At 30.0% G+C, this 8,677-nt stretch overlaps 1 pseudogene; it reads left to right on the top strand.

Moving 5' to 3' along the window:
* The first annotated feature begins 6,485 nt into the window (after positions 1–6,485).
* On the top strand, positions 6,486–6,604 carry LOC120586401 (uncharacterized; annotated as a pseudogene).
* Positions 6,605–8,677: the final 2,073 nt, after the last annotated feature.

Here is an 8,677-nt window from a genome sequence, read left to right as displayed (position 1 = left end):
TGGAAAGAAAGAAGTAAAGCTTAATCTTATCAAATTATGACATTGCTAGAATTAATGAATGAGTTGAACAAGATAACAAGATTCAAGATTAATATACAAATTTTTTTTAAAATTAATTAATTTTTATTTATTAAAATTATTGGGGTGATATTGGTTAATAAAATATTTCTACATGTCAACAGTGTACAATTAAAATTTGAAATAAAATAATTCAGTCTATACAAAAATCTGCACATGAATGTTTATAGCAGTTTCACTGATAATTGCCCATACTTGGAAGCAATCAAACTGCTCTTCAGTAGGTGAATGAATAAATAAACTATGGTGTATTCATAATAAACTATGAAATATAAATCAACCCTAAAAAGAAATGAGCTGTCAAACATAAGAGATTTGGAATACATTTTACTAAAAGAAAAAATAATTTACAAATGTGTCATACTCATAATCCAAAGTACATGACATTTTGGAAAGGGCAAAACTATGGAGACAGTAAAAAGATTAGTGGTGGCCAGCGGTTCAGAGGGAGGTAGAAATGAATAGACAGAGTAGAGAAGATATTTGGGGCAGTGAACATATTCTGTATGGTTCTAAAATGGGGGATACATATCATTATACATTTGTCAAAACTCATAAAATATACAACATCAAGAGTGAACCCAAGTGTAAACTATGGATTTTGGCTGCTAATATGTCAATGTTGATTCAACTGTAATAAATGTACCACTGTAATCCAGGATGCTGGTAGTGGAGGAGGCTCCACCTGTGTAGAAGCAGAGGGTATATGGGAACTTACTGTACTTACTGCTCCTTTTCATGCAAATCTGAAAGTGCTAGAAAAAAATAGTGTCTATTAATAAACATACACACTCACAAACATATATACGGACACACGGCAACAACAATGCATTTAAAAATAGCACTCCAAAAATAAAATGCTTAGATATAAACCTACCAAAATATGTAGAGAATCTATATGTTGATAACTACAAAACACTAATGCAAGAAATCAATAAAACCTAAATAAATGGACTGGAAGACTCAATATCATTAAGATATCCACTCTCTGCAATTGTATCTATAAATACCATGCAATCCAAATCCAAACTCCAGCAAGCTCTTTCACAGGTAACAGCTTTTGCACTGAGTTGATTCTAAATGATTATGGAAAAACAAAGGAACTAGAATAGCCAAAACTATTCTTAAAAAAAGAAAAGAAAACACATACATATGCACGACAAATTTGAAAGGCTCATACCTTCTGATTCTAAGATATAAAGCTACAGTAATTAAGATTGTTGTAATCAGGGGGATCGTTTCATAAACTATATAAATTCTAACCAATGTACTGTGTACTTGAAACTAATAATAAAATAATTTTTTTAAGAAATGTTAAAAAAAGAAAAAGATTGTTGTATTAAATGAAGGATAGATAGAAACAGAATACAGGGTTCATAAAAAGACCACACAAATATAGACTGATAATTCAGTAGAAAATTCAGTAGAGAACAAATAATCTTGTCAATGAGGGTACTAAGACATTTAGATGTCCGTACTTAAAAAAAAAACAAAAAAACTTGAATACATATCTCATATCTTACACAAAAATTAACTCAAATGGTTCACTGTCCTAAATTTTAAAATTAAACTATAAAACTTTTAGAAGAAAAGATTGAAGAAAATCTTCATGATGGTTAGTTTGGCAAAATATTTTTGTATATGACATTAAAATGATAATTTGTAGAAGAGAAAATGTAAATGGGACTTTATCAGAATTATAAAAATTTTGTTCTTTAAAAGACGAAATTAAGAAAATAAAAATGCAAGCCACAAGCTAGAAGAAAATATTTGCAATTCAAATATCTGATAAATAACTTATATATGAGATACAAAAAGAACACTTAAGACTCAACAAAAAGAAAACCCAATTTAAAAATGAGCAAAAAAGAATCTAAACAGAAACATCACCAAAGAATATATTCAGATGACAAACACACTAAAATATACTCATCGACATTAGTTTTCAAAGAAATGAATATTAAAACTACAAAGAAAGGCCACTACTACCTATTAGAATGGCAACAAAGAAATAAAATAAATAAAAACACAAATTCCTGGTAGTATGTGGGGCAAGAAGAATTCTTATCCCTTTCTACTTTGGAAAACGGTTTGATAAACTGTTTGATAAACAAGTACTTACCACCATATAACTCAGAATCCCCACCTCTAAATATTTACTCAATTGAATTGAGAACGTATTCACACCAAAATCTATATTATAATGTGTATAACAATGTTATTCATAGTTGCCTAAAACTAAGAGCAACAAATATATGCATTCATATGGACATTTCAATTAATTTAAAAAGAAAAAAGAAAAACTGTGGTAAACCATACAATGAATACTGTGCAGTAATTCAAAATAAAAGAACATAACAGAGGTGAATCTTAAATATATTTTGCTGAATAAAAGAAGCCAGATCCCAAAATCTACATATTTGTGTATGATTCCATTTATATGAATTTCTGGAAAAAGCAAAACTATGAAAATAAAAAGGAGACTCATGATTAAGATGGAAGGAAAGTTAAGAGGGGTTTATTAGAAAGAAGCTGCACAATGAGACTTTTAGGGGAATGGATGTGTCTGTGTGGTAGTATACATATGGCTATAAACGTTTGTCAAAACCCATATAACTTGACACCACAAAGACTGAACATAATATATTCAATTAAAGAAGATAAACAGGATATCCGGGATCCCAGAATGCCATGCAGATGATGACAAATGATTATACCTGTCTTACAAATGCATGATGTAGCCTCACTGAAAGAGGCAGAGAAAAAGTTGCTGATCTCAGTAACTTTGGAAACAGTGTTTTAACTGGATTTTTTAAAAAGACTGAAGACAAAAGGGACAGTACATAAACACTGTACTCTAATTGGTAAATTTGCTCCTTACTGGATTAGTCATTGTGAAACTTCTCTATATTTTAACTAGGGTTAAACAAATAAGTAAATAAACTGTAAATAATAGGAGTCAGGCTGTTAACTGCCAAAGAAAGAAGTTACAAATAAGTAAGTTCCCAGGGAAGGGTTATAATGAGGCCTTGGTGTTGGAATGGATTAGAGTTTAAGAAATGAGTATAAACACATATTATAAATATAAATATATGTGTAAATACATGTTTAAATACATATATATTTATATGCATATAGATACACACAGATATGCACTAGAAGAGATTATAAATATATGTATGTATACATTGGTTAATAAACATACGATATATTTTCTAGCTTGCAACTAAGAGGGCCTAGAAGTAGTGACACCCCGGTAGCAATGAGCATATCTAACGCCCATATCTGAGTTTTAAAATATTTTCTAATAAAAGGAACCAGAACTTCCTGAGAATTAGCTGATTTTAGTAAGGCAGCAAGATAAATATGTCTGGTGCATTATCATAGTACCAGATATTAGGAGAGTACACAAATAAACAGACAAAAAAATAAATGACTTAAAAAAATGAAAAGAAAAGAATGTGAGCTGGCCATAAGGAAACAAGCACCCAATAGTCAAAGTTTGAACAATTCAAGCAACAAAATAAATACAATTGTGCTGGATTATAGTCTAAAAAATAAAATATATCCATGAGTCCATACTGATATAAAGACAATAATAAATTAATGGGGGGGAGGAGGAGAAATGATTCTTCCTTATAGAATTGTAGTAAGGAAAATTGAAAAGTACCAGAACATCACAATAATAATTGCTGTAGGCAAGATCCATGATGAATGCTGCAGTGGGAGAAACTTTGAGAAACAGGATATTTACAGTCTGAAAATACCTTCTTTAAAATATTTATCAATTGTTATGGATGAAAATTTTACTTTGCTCACAAATTCTTTGATATTCATGGATTCTTCACCAGGATAATCAACATTCTTTAATGTGGGCTAAACTAAATCACTCATTTTTAATGAATAGAAAGGTAAAAATACTAATAATGGAATGTAGGGACCTGGCAGACAACACTCTAATCAAACTGATGTGAGGAGAAAGGCAGTCACTTTTGTAATATTCTGTGTAAACAATCTCACTACTCATGAGAAAACAGACACATCCAAATTGTGAAACATTCTGTAAACTATCCGCCCAGTACTATTCAACAATGTCAAGGCCGTTACAAACAAACAAGGAAACACAGGAAATTGTAATGGATTGGAGAAGATAAAGGAGACATTATTGCTGAAGACAATATTGTCTCCTGGTTTGGATCCAGGAAAAGAAAAAGAATGTTGGAGAAAACCAGTGAAATCAAAATTGTCTTCCTTTTTTATAAACTTGGTAGAATTACATATAAATGATAATTTCTTAGTTCTGATCATTGCAGCGTGGTTATATAAGATGTAATGTAAGCTGTGGGAAGAGCATATGGTACACTCTTAACTATTTTTCAACTGTTCTGTAAATCTAAAATTATTTCAATTACATATTTTTTAAATAAAATTATTGTGTTCTTGCTCCTTTACAGATTGCCTTATTCTTCATCAGCATATTAACTTTCCGTGCTACTAAATATTCTCCTACAAATGTATTTTTAAAAACATAGAATTACCTATTATATGGAGTTAATATAACATATTAAACAATTTCTATGGCATCAAAATATGCATATTTGCATTCTTTGCTCTTATAATTTTACAATGATTATTTTGTTTTTACAATGTGGTTTGATTGCATGTCCACATAAAAATATGGTATAATGCTGCTTTGTAATTTCCTGATATTTTATGTTCTAAAAACCAAGACAAAAGAGGAAAACAAAATATCAAACTTAAAGATATATTAATAGATTCTGGTACTTCAGCAAGCTAACATAGGAATCTGAGGTATTATTAGAGAAAACCTGGATTAAGCAAGTAAGTACCTGAAGTAAAGTTACAAAATTCTAAAAGTAGAGGTTTCACATTCATACAGTAAATAAGCATATGTTCTGAGTTTCTCTAGGTGAGGATTTCTTATAAAGAATGATAAAACGCTGAAGAGGGATACAAGTTTGTGAGTGAGAGTATCCATTTCTATTTCATGTGCTTTGCATGCCAGCAAAAATAAGCCATAAGAAAAAGTTATCTCACAAAGAATCTAATAAATGCAGAGAAAATATAAATTATTGTAACTATAGTAAGCTGAACATACAACCCCTTATTCAAAGCTATCCATGTCTTAATTCTTGGAACCTGAGAATGCTACTCTGAATTGTTTTATTTAAGCGGGGAGGAATCTTTGCAGATGTGATTAATTTAAGGATGTTGAGATGGGGAGTTTATCCTGGATTATTTGGGTGGGCCCTAAATGTCATCACATGTGTAATTATAAGAAGAAGGCACAGCAAGATTAAACACAAAAAGAGGAGAAGACAGTGTAAAGATGGAGCAGAAAGAGATTTGAAATATTGGCTTTGCAGATTAGACTAATATACCTACAAATCAACATTCTGGAGCCACCAGAAACTGGAAGAGGCAAGGAACAGTTTCTCTCCTAGAGCTTCTGGAGAGAGCATGGTCCTGCTGACATCTTGACTGCATCACTATGATACTGATTTCTGTCTTCTGCACACCAGAACTATATATAAGAGAACAAATTTCTGTTTTTCTAAGTCACCAAGTTTGTGGTAATTACAGCAGCCATAGGAAACTAATACAGTAACATATTTTAAAGACAGTTGAAGTATATTTTTAAAATATTACTAATTAAAATTAAAAGTAAAATCTAATTTATCAAAAAATTATTTTTCAGTTATAAGCACAAGAATTTTTGAAGGACCAATTCACTGAATTAATAAATCAATATGAAAATATATAGAAGCAATATAATAGAAATAAATAATAAAGATAGAATTGGGTAATTATGAAGTATAAAAAATATAACCATAAAATTTCTAAATCTGAGAACATTTTTATTGAGAAATCCAATATTAGTAGTAATATATATAAAATATACACATAATTATATAGAAACAATATTATGTCAATAGAGCATATATAGTTAATGTATCACATAAGAAAATCCAAACAAAATAGAAATGTTAGATAGAAAGGGATAGATAATAAAATTACAAAAGAGCAATTAAGCAATAAATTCACTGAGACCATCAAAGAAAAAATTACTTGAATTACATTAAAATTTTCCAGAGACCAAAAAATTTTGTGTCTATGTGATAAAATACCCTATCAGATATTTTAATGTTCTTTAACATTGTTCCGTAACAAGAAGGGAAGCAAAAGTAATATTGGTCACTCCTAATAAGTCACTTTTGAGTCACTGGTGTTAGTTATCTTCTAAAGGATGGGTGTACAGGCCCTTTGAAGGCACTGAAGGCAGACACACACACACACACAAAATGTAAATAGACTATTTTTCAGGAGATTCATGAAAAGAAAAAATGTCAGAATTTGAAAGAAACACTGAGGGAAAAGGGCATATTGTCTATGGCCATGTTACCCTGAGCAAGCCTGATCCTATCTGATATCGGAAACTAAATAGGGTCAAGCCTGGTTAGTACTTAGATGGGAGACCACCTAGGAAGACCAGGTGCTGTAGGCGTAAAAAATAAAAAATAAGGGATTTTAAACTGACAAGGTCCTTGCAATCTGTGAGGTCAATCAAGGGTTGCCTCGCTTAAAAAAAAAGAAAGAAAGAAATGGGCATATTTTCTTTCTACAGCAAATCCAAATAGAAATATTTAATTTAGAAACAACTAGGATTAGTAGAGGAACATTCCAGATAGCAGAAGTAAAATGAGGATATTAATGGTATCCTACCCCACCACAAACACATACATCATTTTAGTCAAAAGACAGACTTCCGTATTGAGTTTGATACCCAGAGACAAACACCACATTTAGGAAAATAAGTCAGTCAGGTTGGAGATGATATGATGATGTTCTTCATCTCAGTTTGAATTTTGCAAATCATACTACTCTCTGCCACAATGTATCTGTGTTTGTTTTTTGTGTTTTTTTTTAGTATACTAAGTAAATGAATGGAGATATATTCAATTATTAATGGCATTATTTCAATCCTCATGTTGGTTTCAATCCTACCTTATTTTAGAGACTGAAACTAGGAAGTTAAATACTGATTCAAAAATAAATGGTAAAGGACTTTAGAATGTAATGCTTTACATATTTTTATTTCAAAAGTGCCTTTTTCATTAAGAATACACTTTCATTGCCAGGTAGGAAAAAATAGAACTTTGAAATTAGTTGCAAATCAGATTAGATGAAGATTTTAAAAACAGTTGGAATAAAATGTATGCAGAATAAACACAGGGAAAAAAATCAATACTTATTTCCAGAGAAGGAAATGTCTCTTTTCATGTCTGTTTACATTTCACTGCACTACATTGTGGTTTGAAATGACTCTCAACATACAAAAAATAAGACATTTTAGAAAACAAACACAAGGCATAATATTCCAGAAATATATTTTTCCTCAAATTGTTCTTATTTGAGAAATAAATGGATAAACATACATTTTATCATAGCAATGATCTAAATCATGATCTATTTTAAAAATATATCTACAAATACAGATTTAAAAGATAACATATAGTGAGAGTAATATTAGAAAAGTCTTAGATATTGTTGATATATTGAGTATTTTTCTCTATAAATTGTTTCCCACTGCATTTGAAGAAATAAATTTTAACTCAACATAAAAAATGTATTTAAGTTAATCTTTATAAAAATAATTAGAAATAGTGTGCACGAATTGGTGATTAGTTTGGAAAAACAACTTAGATTGATATTCAATATTTAATATGTATTGTAAATACAATTAAAAAGTTGGAAAAATTAAAAGTATAAGTGCAAACAAGGAGATGGAATTAGTAATATATGTAGTAAAATGGGTCATAAATATAAAAAAGATCAATATTCAACTAAAAAAGGGCAAATAATATAAATAGGTAATTCACAGTAAAGAAACAGAAATAGCCAACATATATAGGAGGACTGAACATATCACCTGTAATCAGAAAAATAAAAATTAAAACAAAAAAATGGGGTTTCTTAGATGGGCAATAAAATTAAAGTTAGAAAATATTAAATGTGCATTATTTAGTAATGTAGAAGGGAATATAGAAGGAAAACCACATTACTGGACAGAAGAAAAGCTGTATCAAAATTGTGCATCAATTTAAAATACCTGTTAAAAATAAAAATTCGCTTGTTCTACAACCAACCACTCTGTGTCTAGAAATACACACAGGGAAATTCTTATAAAAGGCCTAATGCCCAAGGCCCTAATTCAAGTATATTCAATGATGTAAATTAAATATCTTAAAAGAGTAAAATTAATAAACAAAATGCAGCAAATGCATACAGAGGACAATATGAAATAGAAAGAATTAAAAAGCTTGACATTAATTTAAAAAGCTAAATCACCAAGACTTTATAGGTGAAGAATAAAACAAATGACGTAATGTATTTAAAGCACCAAGTAAACTACACATGTAACGCATGAATTCAAATGGATAACACTGGGCTGAAAGGTTCACAGCAAGAGCATGCCAGTGAGAGGGAAACGGAGGTGGCTACGGTGGAGTTCAAATGCACCTGTACTTCGTTATTTCTTACACTGAAAACCAGTGAAATAAATCCAAATAAATACTAG

The sequence above is a fragment of the Pteropus medius genome, unplaced genomic scaffold (assembly GCF_902729225.1).
Source record: "Pteropus medius unplaced genomic scaffold, Ma_sr-lr_union100, whole genome shotgun sequence".
NCBI classification, from domain to species: Eukaryota; Metazoa; Chordata; class Mammalia; order Chiroptera; family Pteropodidae; genus Pteropus; species Pteropus medius.
Note: the sequence above shows the minus strand (reverse complement) of the source record. Positions and strands in the feature narration are given on the sequence as shown.